Below are 17,561 nucleotides of genomic sequence, written 5' to 3' on the forward strand. Positions count from 1 at the left end.
ATTGACTGGATATGACGGGGAATGAGAAAATGAACTTTTTTCCTTATTGTGAATATGTTTCCTTTATTTATAGCGGATTTTACTACTGTGTGTATATCAGCCTCCTGTGTCCATTCAGAGCAGCGTCCTGATTCCTGCTGGTAAGCACCTTTCTTGTATGATTACATTCTGTATACTCCGCTTTCTGAGACAGTTAACAGATGACCACACTGTTTCTTACAGGTAGCAATCACTGTATTTTAATATAACTTTGTGATGTGTTGACAGTGTACACCGTGCTAAATGTAAGAGATTCAGTAGACGAGGAGGGAGTTGCTGCTTTTTATTTTACTTTAAAGTACTAGGAAATGAGCTGACTTTTAAAATCAGCAAGTACAGATAAGGAAGCAGATTCTTGTATGTTTTAATATTGTAAGACTGTACAGGGCTCTACATGCCATGTGTCGCTGCACATTGCTTTGTCATGCTTGTTTACACTTCTTATTTACTCATTTTAGCTTCTATGTTAATCACACCCACACACACATAATTTAAATCAAGGTTCGACACTGGCTCCTAGAATGTTGCCCCTGTCTCCTAACCTTTTGGGTTATTCTTCATATATCTATATACAAATCCAACTGTCTGGCTCCTAAAAAATATGCCTGGCTCCTAAATATTCTTACTGGCTCCTAATTTTTGAACATATTCGTCAAGCATTTTTAAAATATATTCCCAATTACAATTCACAACAATAATTAGTGTGATCACAGACACACACACAGATATTTCTCATGTCATACGTAAAAAAAAAAGTCTGGAAGATCATCTGTCTATGTATTTGCGGGTAATAAATTAATTGTCATTGCTGCACTTTTCAATAAATGCCATATTTTTGAAAACATTCACATCCAATGGGGTGGTTTACTGCACAGATTTGCATATAAATAGGGGTCTAAATCACGGACGTGCAAGAAAGTGAACTGTTCATGAACGTTATAACTAACACTATCCCATTATGGAAATCGTTAATTGGACCAGTTGATTTGTTAGCCCTGTAAATGTATAAATAAATAATGTACAAAGCTTTAAAAAAAAAAGTCCCTTTAATGAGCAGACACACGTCTATTATACTGTCGGTGTCACTGACCCCTCAACTATAGGATATCCTAAGCACTGGCCTACACAGGACCTACAGACATTAACATGCTATCTTATAACCTTACAACAAAATTTATTAGGTGCTGCTAGAGAGCATCAGGCAATCCAAAATGTGAGTGGTGGTCTCTGACTTCTTTGACTGTGACTTTTGTGAATGTGCTGGACTGATGTGAGCATACGTTTAAATTATAATCAAGTTGGAGACCACATTGTTTTCTTTAAAGGGCCATTAAACAATTTTTAAAATATAAAATGTTTAATAATAAGTAGTAAACTTTTGTTATTTATTTTGTCTTCTGCCCTGTAATTTAATTCTGAAAATTTTTGGGTTTCTAAGTTCCACTGAGATTCTCTCAAGTAAGGGCACAGCCATTTTGAAACCAAGACTTCCCATTATCTATCTTTTCTGCTGAAGTCAAGTAGGTACAGATATAAAACAGTTACCCTGTTAGCCTTGTTTGCATACTCTCTTCTACTACTGTTTTATATATGTCACTAATTATCCTCATCAGAAGATATAGATAATAGGAAACCTAGGTTCCAACAAGACAGAGGCAATTACTTTATAAAAAGTAACTTGTGTGCTTGAATCTTCAATATTTAAGCCCCTAATATATGTTTTAAAAATGCATATATATACTATTCTCAGAATAATCTTTACTTTGACGATATATTGCAATGTATTTACTGTTTATGAATGTCCCTTTAAGGAGAGTTTGCCCAGAAATATACCTTAAAGAGACAGAACACTCTAACAATGGTGGGCAGTCTACAGACCTCACATGCATAAAAATTAGAAAATAATAAATGTTTTTTGTTCTCGGTGCGGGAACAAAAATTTTTTAATATATTTTAAAATGCCCTTATTGTGACCCTCTAAGGAATATTAAACTTTTGTGGATGAACTGACAAAGCTTTGCAGCTGTCTGGCCACTGTGGTGGGTAAAGCTGGGGTTACAACCTTTTTATGAAGATACTTTGACCTCCTGATATTTTTGTCACGCCTTAGGTCTGCCAGCTGACACTTTTTAATGAGGTTTTGGGATTTCTTGTCTTGTTCAAGTTAAACTGCTTAGTACATGCAAGAAATCTGGTGACTAGAAAAATCCAAAATATACAGAAAGCTCTGAGTTGTTTTGTATATTTATAACTCCAGTCAGGTAGTTACAATATCATTGTGGTCTAAAATTCTGTTTTATAAAAATATTCCAGCGATCTTACAATTTTATTTTTACCACGAGACTGACAGAAGCCATATGAGTCAGTTTTAGATCCTGGCATGCACAGGAATTGCTTTATTAACCATAAGAGCCAACTATTGTCTTCATTATTGTCCGGGATTTCATAAAATCCATTAGCTAAACTAATATCTTACGGAAAAAAACCTCTGCAATTTTTCATATACGTGAGAGATGTGTCACTGAATTTTTAATCAACTGAGCCACATCTATGTTATAACCATTCTTCTCTCGGCGCATAGAACACGTTTTACTTTGAAGGATACCAGCATTGCAGAAATGTCTTAAACTTTGCTGAAAAAAGTAAACCCTCTATAAAATGCTTCACTCTAACAAAAGAACCAAAGATAATTTGAAAACAATGAAAAAAGAAATCAAATAAAAATTAGACAACCTTGTTGGCTTTGAGATAGGGAGCCACAACCATGAGACAACATTATTCATAGGGACAAGAGTCCTTATGCGTTCCTCATGCTGAAAAAAATCAGAATCACTCATCTAGAATGCAACATTACTCACACGGCTGTCCTCTAGAGAGACCTTTCATCCTCTCCAGCAAAATACTAGCAATACAAACATGCTATTACTTTACAATTATAACAATTTATATAATCTTTTTTTGTAAGTGTTGCGGTTGTAATTATTGTTTTTCCACGTTGGTAGCAGTTTGTGTTAAATGTCATGTAGGGGGCACCTCACACACCTATAGCCCAATATAGAAACTGTGTAAATAAAGGTAAAATAATGCTCAATTAATTATACAGGGAGTGCAGAATTATTAGGCAAGTTGTATTTTTGAGGATTAATTTTATTATTGAACAACAACCATGTTCTCAATGAACCCAAAAAACTCATTAATATCATAGCTGAATAGTTTTGGAAGTAGTTTTTAGTTTGTTTTTAGTTTTAGCTATTTTAGGGGGATATCTGTGTGTGCAGGTGACTATTACTGTGCATAATTATTAGGCAACTTAACAAAAAACAAATATATACCCATTTCAATTATTTATTTTTACCAGTGAAACCAATATAACATCTCAACATTCACAAATATACATTTCTGACATTCAAAAACAAAACAAAAACAAATCAGTGACCAATATAGCCACCTTTCTTTGCAAGGACACTCAAAAGCCTGCCATCCATGGATTCTGTCAGTGTTTTGATCTGTTCACCATCAACATTGCGTGCAGCAGCAACCACAGCCTCCCAGACACTGTTCAGAGAGGTGTACTGTTTTCCCTCCTTGTAAATCTCACATTTGATGATGGACCACAGGTTCTCAATGGGGTTCAGATCAGGTGAACAAGGAGGCCATGTCATTAGATTTTCTTCTTTTATACCCTTTCTTGCCAGCCACGCTGTGGAGTACTTGGACGCGTGTGATGGAGCATTGTCCTACATGAAAATCATGTTTTTCTTGAAGGATGCAGACTTCTTCCTGTACCACTGCTTGAAGAAGGTGTCTTCCAGAAACTGGCAGTAGGACTGGGAGTTGAGCCTGACTCCATCCTCAACCCAAAAAGGCCCCACAAGCTCATCTTTGATGATACCAGCCCAAACCAGTACTCCACCTCCACCTTGCTGGTGTCTGAGTCGGACTGGAGCTCTCTGCCCTTTACCAATCCAGCCACGGGCCCATCCATCTGGCCCATCAAGACTCACTCTCATTTCATCAGTCCATAAAACCTTAGAAAAATCAGTCTTGAGATATTTCTTGGCCCAGTCTTGATGTTTCAGCTTGTGTGTCTTGTTCAGTGGTGGTCGTCTTTCAGCCTTTCTTACCTTGGCCATGTTTCTGAGTATTGCACACCTTGTGCTTTTGGGCACTCCAGTGATGTTGCAGCTCTGAAATATGGCCAAACTGGTGGCAAGTGGCATCTTTGCAGCTGCACGCTTGACTTTTCTCAGTTCATGGGCAGTTATTTTGCGCCTTGGTTTTTCCACACGCTTCTTGCGACCCTGTTGACTATTTTGAATGAAACGCTTGATTGTTCGATGATCACGCTTCAGAAGCTTTGCAATTTTAAGAGTGCTGCATCCCTCTGCAAGATATCTCACTATTTTTGACTTTTCTGAGTCTGTCAAGTCCTTCTTTTGACCCATTTTGCCAAAGGAAAGGAAGTTGCCTAATAATTATGCACACCTGATATAGGGTGTTGATGTCATTAGACCACACCCCTTCTCATTACAGAGATGCACATCACCTAATATGCTTAATTGGTAGTATGCTTTTGAGCCTATACAGCTTGGAGTAAGACAACATGCATAAAGAGGATGATGTGGTCAAAATACTAATTTGCCTAATAATTCTGCACTCCCTGTATAATTATAGTGAGCCAGCAACATCACATTAGTCATTGAATCTAGCCCATTATTTTGCAGTCACATTGGCTTTAATGACCAGAATTGACAAAAAACAATACTTGTAAACTGCTTAGAATAACTTGCAGGTATTCGTTTATGTCTTATGGTGTAGCACTGAGAGATGAGCGTTCTGCTTGTGATAGACTATAGTCATGGGGCACAGAGGTCAGACCTGAGTATAGAATATATATATATATATATATGTATACATATGTATGTGTGTATATATATATATATATATATATATTATTATTATTATTATCATCGGTTATTTGTAGAGCGCCAACAGATTCCGCAGCGCTATATATATGTGTGCCTGCAGAATAACACATTTCCCAAATGCTGTGTAAGCCGAGATATCTCTGTTTTATTTCCTGGTTATATTAAACAAATGGTAAACAAAATAACACCATGACCAACTTCTTTTTGTTGCAAAGTGTTGCCCTCTCATTTACATGTAAAGAGTTAATTTGAAGCGTGAATCCGGTCATTACCATTGCTGTTATGTCAGCTGTTACAGTAGCTAAACGACATCAGCTGGATAATTTATCGCATTCTGATGTATTCAGATTATGATGGACAACATCAGTGTGCAAAACTCTTTAGATATGTGCAAACAATATCTTTAAAGGACCAGTAAATACAGTAGATTTGCATAATCAACATGATAACAAGACGATGCAATAGCACTTAGTCTAAACTTCAAATGAGTAGTAGATTTTTTTTTCTGACAAATCTGTTATGTCTATTTCCACTCCTCTTGTATCATGTGACAGCCATCAGCCAATCACAAATTTATATACGAATATTCTGTGAATTCTTGCACATGCTTAGTAGGAGCTGGTGACTCAAAAAGTGTAAATATAAAAAGACTGAGCCCATTTTGTTAATGGAAGTAAATGGGAAAGTTGTTTAAAATGGCATGCTCTATCTGAATCATGAAAGTTTAATTTTGACTTGAGTGTCCCTTTAAGTATAGGAAATTATGCTTTTATTTAAAATAGAAAAGTTCCATACAGCATAACTTGGAATATATTCAAATATTACTTTAAAAACATGGGCTGAAAGATATCCTACATAGGTTAAAAATATAGTCTGACCGGTTTGGGTCCATGTAGGACTGTTGCTCTAATTTTGTTTTATCTTAGCCGCATCCCTGATTTTTTTTGTAATTCTCCTAGTGCTTAGATCAAATGTGATATATATATATATTTATGATTCCTTATATTGTTAGCATTTTCCTCCTAGTTCAGCCCTCTAATAATGTCTTATGTCACCATCAGACTATAAACCAGATGCTATCCATTACCCATGCAATAAGTTCATTTAAAGGGACATGAAACCAAAAACATTTATTTCATGATTCAGACAGAGAATGTGATTTTAAACAACTTTTCAGTTTACTTCTATTATCTAATTTGCTTCATCCTCTTCTTACCCTTATTTCAAAATAATACGTAGGTAGGCTCAGGATTAGCAATGTGAAGTAGTCTCTTATGGAGGGTAGTACTCTTCGCTATGGGACTGCAGTTTTAAGTAGTCTTGTTGTCAGCCTCTCAGTGAGAGCATTGACGAATGCTAGGGTCGTCTGGATATGCAGGGAGAGTCTTTCTGCAAAACCCTCCAGACTCATATTAACAGCTCATAAGCAATATGTGTTGACGAGTTTCACTGCCTGCTTCTATCACTTAAGTCCATGTCAGGTGCAATGCTACAAGACTGTCAAACTTGAGAGGCTGTGTGTCTGTTCCACAGCGATAATTCCGGTAAGATCGTTTCATTTTACATCATATGATAAAGTAAGAAGACAGGGTCACAGTGTGACTTCTTTATCTGTAGGGAATCAAGGGTTAATATCTCCGAAAGGGGATTATTGAACAGGGGGGGATTTATACATGATTTACTTTATTATGTTTTATGCTGTGACATGTGTGAGATGAGGCTCTGACAGATGTGGGAACATTCAGGCTTTTTACTTTCGTTTTGGATAACTGCGCAGCCTGTCAGTTTGGCGCGCTTTTCTTCCTGCAGCAGGGGCGGTCCTGGATGGCACTCCATGTGACCGGTTGTGGCCTCATTGACTTCCTCTTTCCTGACCGTGCGGTTTACAGGAGAAGAAGCGGTTTCTCTGTGGGGCCTGGGTCATAGGAGGTGATGAGTGCCCCGGCCATTGGGGGTATAAAGGTGCCATTTACTTTTTCTATAGTCCTTTGTAAAAGCGCAAGCTACGGAGGACTCTGATTTGTTAGAGGGTACTCCCTCTTTACCAAGAGCTAATACCTGTTTTTATTGTGAGGAGGCTAAGGTATACCCGACTACTCAACTATGTTCCACATGCCTTGATAAAGTTATTATATCTAAAAAGACTAAGATGTTTAGTACAACTGAGCCGTCCACCTCTGAGGGGTCTCTGTTTCGTGAGGTGCGTTCCCTGCAGTCATCTCCGATTACACATGCAGCTCCCCATTGCACGACTAATCCTCCTTCGGGAGGGGCCCTCTTACCGCCAGACTGTTCTGAACAGTTGCAAACGGCAGTGTCTGCGGCCTTTAGTGCTTTACCTCGCCCTGCTAAGCGCAAGCAAAAGGTTAAATACTGATATCCTTCCCAAGGGTCATCTACCAACTTGCTGGATTTATCTGTCACTAGATCAGGGGTCGCCAACCTTTTGGACCTCAGGGACCACTAAACTCACAATTTTGAATCCCGTGGACCACTAACATTTTTTTTTTATTAAAAGGTACAAACTGTAGTGTGTGTATGTATGTATGTATATATATATATATATATATATATATATATATATATATATATATACTTACACACACACACACACACACATACTGTACATAACTAGTATAACCATAGTTTACATTATGTATATATTAACACATTTTTAAGAATTATTTTTTGTAATTAACTGAATGACAGAAATGAGAGAATACTTCCAAATGACAGATGAAGGGTGAGTGCCAACTTTTGAGCATGAAACAGAGAGGCAGAAAGTGAAAAAAAAATTTTTGTTTAAAAGGACCACAAGACTTCCAAGTTACCTCCCCATTTAGAAATTATTCAAAACTACTTATGATCATGGACAGACATTGGAGTCATAAATTAAGTTTATATCAGAAAGCTCTCAATATGGATGTGAGCTAACCACGACTGATGTTACTGGCAATTACTATAATACTGGTGGGATATGGCTGATCTGCTGGATGGCAATTCCTGGAATTCAGGTGGAATGGCTTTGTGCGCAGGAAAATTATAAGAATGAAAAATAATTAATATTTAATAAAAAAAAGATGGAGGGGAGGAAGACAAACAGCAATTTAAGTCCATCTGAAAAGATTAGGAAAACTACCACAAAGAGACGGGTAAAGGGAAGAAAATAAATGAAATATAAGAGAATTGTTGTTTTTAAGATTCTTTTTTTTTTATATACTTTAATTCCACTTTTTCAAGCCAAGACTATACCAACCTCTGCTGTCTTTAGAATGGAAGCATCTTCCTCTGAGCAGTGCGCCGGGCGGGAGGAGTTAAAAATACAATCTAGCTACGCAAGTTGCGCAGTACTACGCAACGTGCATAGGGAGATTGTAATCTAACTCCTCCATCGATTTTCACTGATGTCAAGCCAGGCACTGTAGGGCGTTGCGGCACAATGGGGGTGACACCATCAGAGGAGATTAATTTCTGCTTTATGATGTCAAGGACCACCAACATCTTTCTCCTGTTAAGTGTGGTCAGTCCACGGGTCATCATTACTTCTGGGATATTAACTCCTCCCCAACAGGAAATGCAAGAGGATTCACCCAGCAGAGCTGCTATATAGCTCCTCCCCTCTACGTCACCTCCAGTCATTCTCTTGCACCCAACGAATCGATAGGATGTGTGAGAGGACTGTGGTGATTATACTTAGTTTTATACCTTCAATCAAAAGTTTGTTATTTTATAATAGCACCGGAGTGTGTTATTCCTTCTCTGGTAGAATTTGAAGAAGAATCTACCTGAGTGTTTTCTATGATTTTAGCCGGCGTAGTTAAGATCATATTGCTGTTTCTCGGCCATCTGAGGAGAGGTAAACTTCAGATCAGGGGACAGCGGGCAGATTAATCTGCAAGAGGTATGTAGCAGCTTATTATTTTCTGACAATGGAATTGATGAGAAAATTCTGCCATACCGATATAATGTAAACTCAGCCTTAAATGCAGTAGCAGCAACTGGTATCAGGCTGTCATGTATGTATATTTTACACTTCAGTATTCTGGGGAATGGCACTTCACTGGAATTATACTGTATACATAAGACTTTAGCCTATTTTGCAGGGACTAGCAACAGGCCTTTTAATAACACTTAATTTATTTATGTTAAACGTTTTTTGCTGGCATGTAAAATCGTTTAATTTTCTGAGGTACTGGGTGAAAAAATGTTTTGGGCACTATTTTTCCACTTGGCAGTCGTTTTTATTTAATTTATGACAGTTTACTGATCTCTCTCACTGTTGTGTGTGAGGGGGAGGGGCCTTTTTTGGCGCTTTTGCTACGCATCAAAAAATTCAGTCAGAAGTTTATTGTCTTCCCTGCATGATCCGGTTCATCTCTACAGAACTCAGAGGTCTTCAAAACTTGTTTTGAGGGAGGTAATCACTCACAGCAGAGCTGTGAGATTGTAGTTGACTGTGATAAAAAACGTTTATTTCTGTATTTTTTTTCTGCTATCAGGGTTAGTTATCCTTTGCTAATGGGAGCAATCCTTTGCTAAAAGTGTGTTTTTTACAAAGATTTGATGCTATAACTTTTCAGTTTATCAATTTTCAACTGTCATAACTTTTTTCTGTGCTTCTTATAGGCACAGTACGTTTTCATATTATAGTAAATTACTTGAAAAGTATTTCCAAGTTGCTAGTTTATTTGCTAGTGTGTTAAACATGTCTGATTCAGAGGAAGATATCTGTGCTATATGTGCTAAAGCCAAAGTGGAGCCCAATAGAAATTTATGTACTAACTGTATTGATGCTACTTTAAATAAAAGTCAATCTGTACAAATTGAACATATTTCACCAAACAACGAGGGGAGAGTTATGCCGACTAACTTGCCTCACGTGTCAGTACCTGCATCTCCCGCTCGGGAGGTGCGTGATATTGTAGCGCCGAGTACATCTGGGCGGCCATTACAAATCACACTACAGGATATGGCTACTGTTATGACTGAAGTTTTGGCTAAATTACCAGAACTAAGAGGTAAGCGTGATCACTCTGGGGTGAGAACAGAGTGCGCTGATAATATTAGGGCCATGTCAGACACTGCGTCACAATTTGCAGAACATGAGGACGGAGAGCTTCATTCTGCGGGTGACGGTTCTGATCCAAACAGACTGGATTCAGATATTTTAAATTTTAAATTTAAACTGGAAAACCTCCGTGTATTACTAGGGGAGGTGTTAGCGGCTCTGAATGATTGTAACACAGTTGCAATACCAGAGAAATTGTGTAGGTTGGATAAATATTTTGCGGTACCGTCGAGTACTGACGTTTTTCCTATACCTAAGAGACTTACTGAAATTGTTACTAAGGAGTGGGATAGACCCGGTGTGCCGTTCTCACCCCCTCCAATATTTAGAAAGATGTTTCCAATAGACGCCACCACACGGGACTTATGGCAAACGGTCCCTAAGGTGGAGGGAGCAGTTTCTACTTTAGCTAAGCGTACCACTATCCCGGTGGAGGATAGCTGTGCCTTTTCAGATCCAATGGATAAAAAGTTAGAGGGTTACCTTAAGAAAATGTTTGTTCAACAAGGTTTTATATTACAACCTCTTGCATGCATTGCGCCTGTCACGGCTGCAGCAGCATTTTGGTTTGAGTCTCTGGAAGAGACACTTGAATCAGCTCCATTAGATGAGATTACACACAAGCTTAAAGCCCTTAAGCTAGCTAACTCATTTATTTCGGATGCCGTAGTACATTTAACTAAACTTACGGCTAAGAATTCCGGATTCGCCATTCAGGCGCACAGAGCACGGTGGCTAAAATCCTGGTCAGCTGATGTTACTTCTAAATCTAAATTGCTTAATATTCCTTTCAAAGGGCAGACCTTATTCGGGCCCGGGTTGAAAGAAATTATCGCTGACATTACAGGAGGTAAAGGCCATGCCCTGCCTCAAGACAGAGCCAAACCTAAGGCTAGACAGTCTAATTTTCGTTCCTTTCGTAATTTCAAAGCAGGAGCAGCATCAACTTCCTCTGCACCAAAACAGGAAGGAGCTGTTGCTCGCTACAGACAAGGCTGGAGACCTAACCAGTCCTGGAACAAGGGCAAGCAGGCCAGGAAACCTGCGGCTGCCCCTAAGACAGCATGAATCGAGGGCCCCCGATCCGGGAATGGATCTAGTGGGGGGCAGACTTTCTCTCTTCGCCCAGGCTTGGGCAAGAGATGTCCAGGATCCCTGGGCGTTAGAGATCATATCTCAGGGATACCTTCTGGACTTCAAATCCTCTCCCCCAAGAGGGAGATTTCATCTGTCAAGGTTGTCAACAAACCAAATAAAGAAAGAGGCGTTTCTACGCTGCTTACAAGATCTTTTATTAATGGGAGTGATCCATCCGGTTCCGCGGTCGGAACAAGGACAAGGGTTTTACTCAAATCTGTTTGTGGTTCCCAAAAAAGAGGGAACTTTCAGGCCAATCTTGGATTTAAAGATCCTAAACAAAATGGAAACTATTCGGACAATTTTACCCATGATCCAAAAGGGTCAGTACATGACCACAGTGGATTTAAAGGATGCTTACCTTCACATACCGATTCACAAAGATCATTACCGGTATCTAAGGTTTGCCTTTCTAGACAGGCATTACCAGTTTGTAGCTCTTCCATTCGGATTGGCTACGGCTCCAAGAATCTTCACAAAGGTTCTGGGTGCTCTTCTGGCGGTACTAAGACCGCGAGGAATTTCGGTAGCCCCGTACCTAGACGACATTCTGATACAAGCTTCAAGCTTTCAAACTGCCAAGTCTCATACAGAGTTAGTACTGGCATTTCTAAGGTCGCATGGATGGAAGGTGAACGAAAAGAAGAGTTCTCTCTTTCCACTCACAAGAGTTCCCTTCTTGGGGACTCTTATAGATTCTGTAGAAATGAAGATTTACCTGACAGAAGACAGGTTAACAAAGCTTCAAAATGCATGCCGTGTCCTTCATTCCATTCAACACCCGTCAGTAGCTCAATGCATGGAGGTGATCGGCTTAATGGTAGCGGCAATGGACATAGTACCCTTTGCACGCCTACATCTCAGACCGCTGCAATTGTGCATGCTAAGTCAGTGGAATGGGGATTACTCAGACTTGTCCCCTACTCTGAATCTGGATCAAGAGACCAGAAATTCTCTTCTATGGTGGCTTTCTCGGCCACATCTGTCCAGGGGGATGCCATTCAGCAGGCCGGACTGGACAATTGTAACAACAGACGCCAGCCTACTAGGTTGGGGCGCTGTCTGGAATTCTCTGAAGGCTCAGGGACAATGGAATCAGGAGGGGAGTCTCCTACCAATAAACATTCTGGAATTGAGAGCAGTTCTCAATGCCCTTCTGGCTTGGCCCCAGTTAACAACTCGGGGGTTCATCAGGTTTCAGTCGGACAACATCACGACTGTAGCTTACATCAACCATCAGGGAGGGACAAGAAGCTCCCTAGCAATGATGGAAGTATCAAAGATAATTCGCTGGGCAGAGTCTCACTCTTGCCACCTGTCAGCAATCCACATCCCGGGAGTGGAGAACTGGGAGGCGGATTTCTTAAGTCGTCAGACTTTTCATCCGGGGGAGTGGGAACTTCATCCGGAGGTCTTTGCCCAAATACTTCGACGTTGGGGCAAACCAGAGATAGATCTCATGGCGTCTCGACAGAATGCCAAGCTTCCTCGTTACGGGTCCAGATCCAGGGATCCGGGAGCGGTTCTGATAGATGCTTTGACAGCACCTTGGACCTTCGGGATGGCTTATGTGTTTCCACCCTTCCCGATGCTTCCTCGATTGATTGCCAGAATCAAACAGGAGAGAGCATCAGTGATTCTAATAGCGCCTGCATGGCCACGCAGGACTTGGTATGCAGATCTAGTGGACATGTCATCCTGTCCACCTTGGTCTCTATCTCTGAAACAGGACCTTCTGATCCAGGGTCCCTTCAAACATCAAAATCTAATTTCTCTGAAGCTGACTGCTTGGAAATTGAACGCTTGATTTTATCAAAACGTGGTTTTTCTGAGTCAGTTATTGATACCTTAATACAGGCTAGGAAGCCTGTTACCAGAAAGATTTACCATAAGATATGGCGCAAATACTTATATTGGTGCGAATCCAAGAGTTACTCATGGAGTAAGGTTAGGATTCCGAGGATATTGTCTTTTCTACAAGAAGGTTTAGAAAAGGGTTTATCCGCTAGTTCCTTAAAGGGACAGATTTCAGCTCTGTCCATTCTTTTACACAAACGTCTTCAGAAGTTCCGGACGCTCAAGCTTTTTGTCAGGCTTTAGCTAGGATCAAGCCTGTGTTTAAAACTGTTGCTCCACCATGGAGTTTGAACTTAGTTCTTAATGTTTTACAGGGTGTTCCGTTTGAACCCCTTCATTCCATTGATATCAAGCTGTTATCTTGGAAAGTTCTATTTTTAATGGCGATTTCCTCGGCTCGAAGAGTCTCTGAGTTATCCGCTTTACATTGTGATTCTCCTTATCTGATTTTTCATTCAGACAAGGTAGTTCTGCGTACTAAACCTGGGTTCCTACCTAAAGTAGTTACTAACAAGAATATCAATCAAGAGATTGTTGTTCCATCTCTGTGTCCTAACCCTTCTTCAAAGAAGGAACGTCTGCTACACAATCTAGATGTAGTCCGTGCCCTGAAATTTTATCTACAGGCAACTAAGGATTTTCGACAAACGTCTTCCCTGTTTGTCGTTTATTCTGGTCAGAGGAGAGGTCAAAAAGCTTTGGCTACCTCTCTCTCTTTTTGGCTTCGTAGCATAATTCGGTTAGCCTATGAGACTGCTGGACAGCAGCCTCCTGAAAGAATTACAGCACATTCTACTAGAGCTGTGGCGTCCACTTGGGCCTTTAAGAACGAGGCTTCTGTTGAACAGATTTGCAAGGCTGCAACTTGGTCTTCTCTTCATACTTTTTCCAAATTTTACAAATTTGATACTTTTGCTTCTTCGGAGGCTGTTTTTGGGAGAAAGGTTCTTCAGGCAGTGGTTCCTTCCGTATAAAGAGCCTGCCTGTCCCTCCCGTCATCTGTGTACTTTAGCTTTGGTATTGGTATCCCAGAAGTAATGATGACCCGTGGACTGACCACACTTAACAGGAGAAAACTAAATTTATGCTTACCTGATAAATTCCTTTCTCCTGTAGTGTGGTCAGTCCACGGCCCGCCCTGTTTTTTATGGCAGGTAAAAAATGTTTGAATTATACTCCAGTCACCACTACACCCTTTGGCTTCTCCTTTCTCGTTGGTCCTTGGTCGAATGACTGGAGGTGACGTAGAGGGGAGGAGCTATATAGCAGCTCTGCTGGGTGAATCCTCTTGCATTTCCTGTTGGGGAGGAGTTAATATCCCAGAAGTAATGATGACCCGTGGACTGACCACACTACAGGAGAAAGGAATTTATCAGGTAAGCATAAATTTTGTTTTTTCTCGTAGACCACCAGTGGTCCACGGACCACTGGTTGGCGACCGCTGCACTAGATTATCCGCTGATGAAGACGCCTCTGATACTTCAGAGGAGGATCTTTCTGGGTCGGAATCGGCTGCCTCTAAGCCTCTATCTGCGGAGGAACCTGAATTAGAATTAGGATAGAACACTTACGTTTTCTGTTACAAGAAGTATTGGCTACGTTAGAGGTTCCGGGACCAAAGTTACCCAAGGAACCGTCTATTCTTAAGCTTGATAAGGTTTATGAGGACAGGTTTGTGCCGCAAACTTTCCCGGTCCCCGTTAAGATGGCAAATATTATTGAGAATGAATGGGAAATACTCGGATCCTCTTTCTCTTGTTAAGTGTGTTCAGTCCACGGGTCATCCATTACTTATGGGATATATTCTCCTTCCCAACAGGAAGTTGCAAGAGGATCACCCAAGCAGAGCTGCTATATAGCTCCTCCCCTCACATGTCATACCCAGTCATTCTCTTGCAACCCTCAACAAAGAAGGAGGTCGCGAGAGGAGTTGGAGTTTTTTACTTAATTATTCTTCAATCAAAAGTTTGTTATTTTAAATGGCACCGGAGTGTGCTGTTTTTCTATCTCAGGCAGTATTTGGAACAAGAATCTGCCTGCATTTTCTATGATCTTAGCAGACGTAACTAAGATCCACTGGCTGTTCTCGACATTCTGAGGAGTGGGGTAACTTCAGATAATGGGAATAGCATGCGGGGTCCCCCGCAAATGAGGTATGTGCAGTATAATATTTTCTGGGAATGGAATTGACTAAGAAAACACTGCTGTTACCCGTATGATGTAAGTACAGCCTTAAATGCAGTAGTAGCGACTGGTATCAGGCTGATAAATGTATGCGCAGTTGAGTTATTTTCTAGGGACTAGAATTTGACTGAGAAAATACTGTTAATACTGAAATAATGCTTAAGCCTTTATCTGCAGTAGAAGCGACTGGTAACAGGCTTAGTGATAACTTTGCATGACATTGAAAAAGTTTGTTTTTTAAAACGTTTACTGGCATGTTATTCGTTTGTGAGGTACTTTGGTGATAAATCTTTTTGGGCATGATTTTTTTTTTTTTTTTTTTCCACATGGCTATAGTATTTTTCTGCATAGAAACCGTTATATCAAGTCTCCCACTGTTGTAATATGAGTGCGCCTTGTTGCGCAGTTAAGATTCTAGCACAGTCTTCCTGCTTCTTCCTCCTTGATCCAGGACGTCTCTAGAGAGCTCAGGGGTCTTCAAAATTCGTTTTTGAGGGAGGTAATCAGTCACAGCAGACCTGTGACAGTGTGTTTGACTGTGATAAAAGCGTTAAATCTTAATTTGATTATCCGTTTTTGGGTATTGAGGGGTTAATCATCCTTTTGCTAATGGGTGCAATCCTCTGCTAATTAATACATTTACTGTTAAAAATTGTTGACTATAACTGAATTAGTTCATTGTTATTCAACTGTGTTTTTTGAAAAGCGCTGCAGCGTTTTTTATATTGCTTGTATACTTATTGAAAGTGATTTCCAAGCTTGCTAGCTTCATTGCTAGTCTGTTTAAACATGTCTGATACAGAGGAATCTGCTTGTTCATTATGTTTAAAAGCCGATGTGGAGCCCAATAGAAATATGTGTAGCAATTGTATTGATATTACTTTAAATAAAAGTCAGTCTTTACCGATAAAAAAATTATCACCAGACAACGAGGGGGAAGTTATGCCGTCTAACTCTCCTCATGTGTCAGTACCTTCGTCTCCCGCTCGGGAGGTGCGTGAGATTGAGGCGCCAAGTACATCAAGGCCCTTACAAATCACTTTACATGATATGGCGAATGTTATGAAAGAAGTATTATACAATATGCCCGAGTTAAGAGGCAAGCGCGATAGCTCTGGGTTAAGGACAGAGCGCGCCGATGACACAAGAGCCATGTCTGATACTGCGTCACAATTTGCAGAACATGAGGACGGAGAGCTTCATTCTGTGGGTGACGGTTCTGATTCGGGGAGACCGGATTCAGAAATTTCAAATTTTAAATTTAAGCTTGAGAACCTCCGCGTGTTGCTAGGGGAGGTGTTAGCGGCTCTGAATGATTGTGACACGGTGGCAATCCCAGAGAAATTATGTAGGCTGGATAAATACTATGCGGTACCGGTGTATACTGACGTTTTTCCTATACCAAAAAGGCTTACAGAGATTATTAGCAAGGAGTGGGATAGACCCGGTGTGCCTTTTTCCCCTCCTCCGATATTTAGAAAAATGTTCCCTATAGACACCACCACACGAGACTTATGGCAGACGGTCCCTAAGGTGGAGGGAGCAGTTTCTACTTTAGCCAAGCGTACCACTATCCCGGTGGAGGATAGCTGTGCTTTCTCAGATCCAATGGATAAAAAATTAGAGGGTTACCTTAAGAAAATGTTTGTTCAACAAGGTTTTATATTACAGCCTCTTGCATGCATTGCGCCTGTCACTGCTGCAGCGGCATTCTGGTTTGAGTCTCTGGAAGAGGCGATTCGCACAGCACCATTGGATGAGACTTTGAGCAAGCTTAGAACGCTTAAGCTGGCTAATGCGTTTGTTTCGGATGCCGTAGTGCATTTAACCAAACTTACGGCTAAGAATTCCGGATTCGCCATACAGGCGCGCAGAGCGCTATGGCTTAAATCCTGGTCAGCAGATGTAACTTCTAAGTCTAAACTACTGAGCATTCCTTTCAAAGGGCAGACCTTATTCGGGCCCGGCTTGAAGGAAATTATTGCTGACATTACGGGAGGTAAGGGCCACACCCTTCCTCAGGACAGGGCCAAATCAAAGGCCAAACAGTCTAATTTTCGTGCCTTTCATAATTTCAAGGCAGGAGCAGCATCAACTTCCTCCGCTCCAAAACAGGAAGGAACTACTGCTCGTTACAGACAGGGTTGGAAAGGCAACCAGTCATGGAACAAGGGCAAGCAGGCCAGAAAGCCTACTCCCGCCCCTAAGACAGCATGAAGACAGGGCCCCCTTTCCGGAGACGGATATAGTGGGGGGCAGACTTTCTCTCTTCGCCCAGGCTTGGGCAAGAGATGTGCAGGATCCCTGGACGTTGGAGATTATATCTCAGGGATACCTTCTGGATTTCA

The 17,561-nt window shown here is 40.6% G+C and overlaps 1 protein-coding gene across 2 annotated transcripts in view; it reads left to right on the top strand.

Annotated features, from left to right (window-relative positions):
* PPP2R3A (protein phosphatase 2 regulatory subunit B''alpha) overlaps positions 1–17,561 on the top strand; it is a 703,244-nt gene that overhangs the window by 446,556 nt on the left and 239,127 nt on the right. For both annotated transcript variants that reach the window (XM_053709750.1, XM_053709751.1), the window contains exon 3: positions 74–140. The gene's annotated coding sequence lies outside the window, so the exon portion shown is untranslated. The remainder of the gene's footprint in view (positions 1–73; positions 141–17,561) is intronic.

The sequence above is a fragment of the Bombina bombina genome, chromosome 4 (assembly GCF_027579735.1).
Source record: "Bombina bombina isolate aBomBom1 chromosome 4, aBomBom1.pri, whole genome shotgun sequence".
Classification (NCBI taxonomy): Eukaryota; Metazoa; Chordata; class Amphibia; order Anura; family Bombinatoridae; genus Bombina; species Bombina bombina.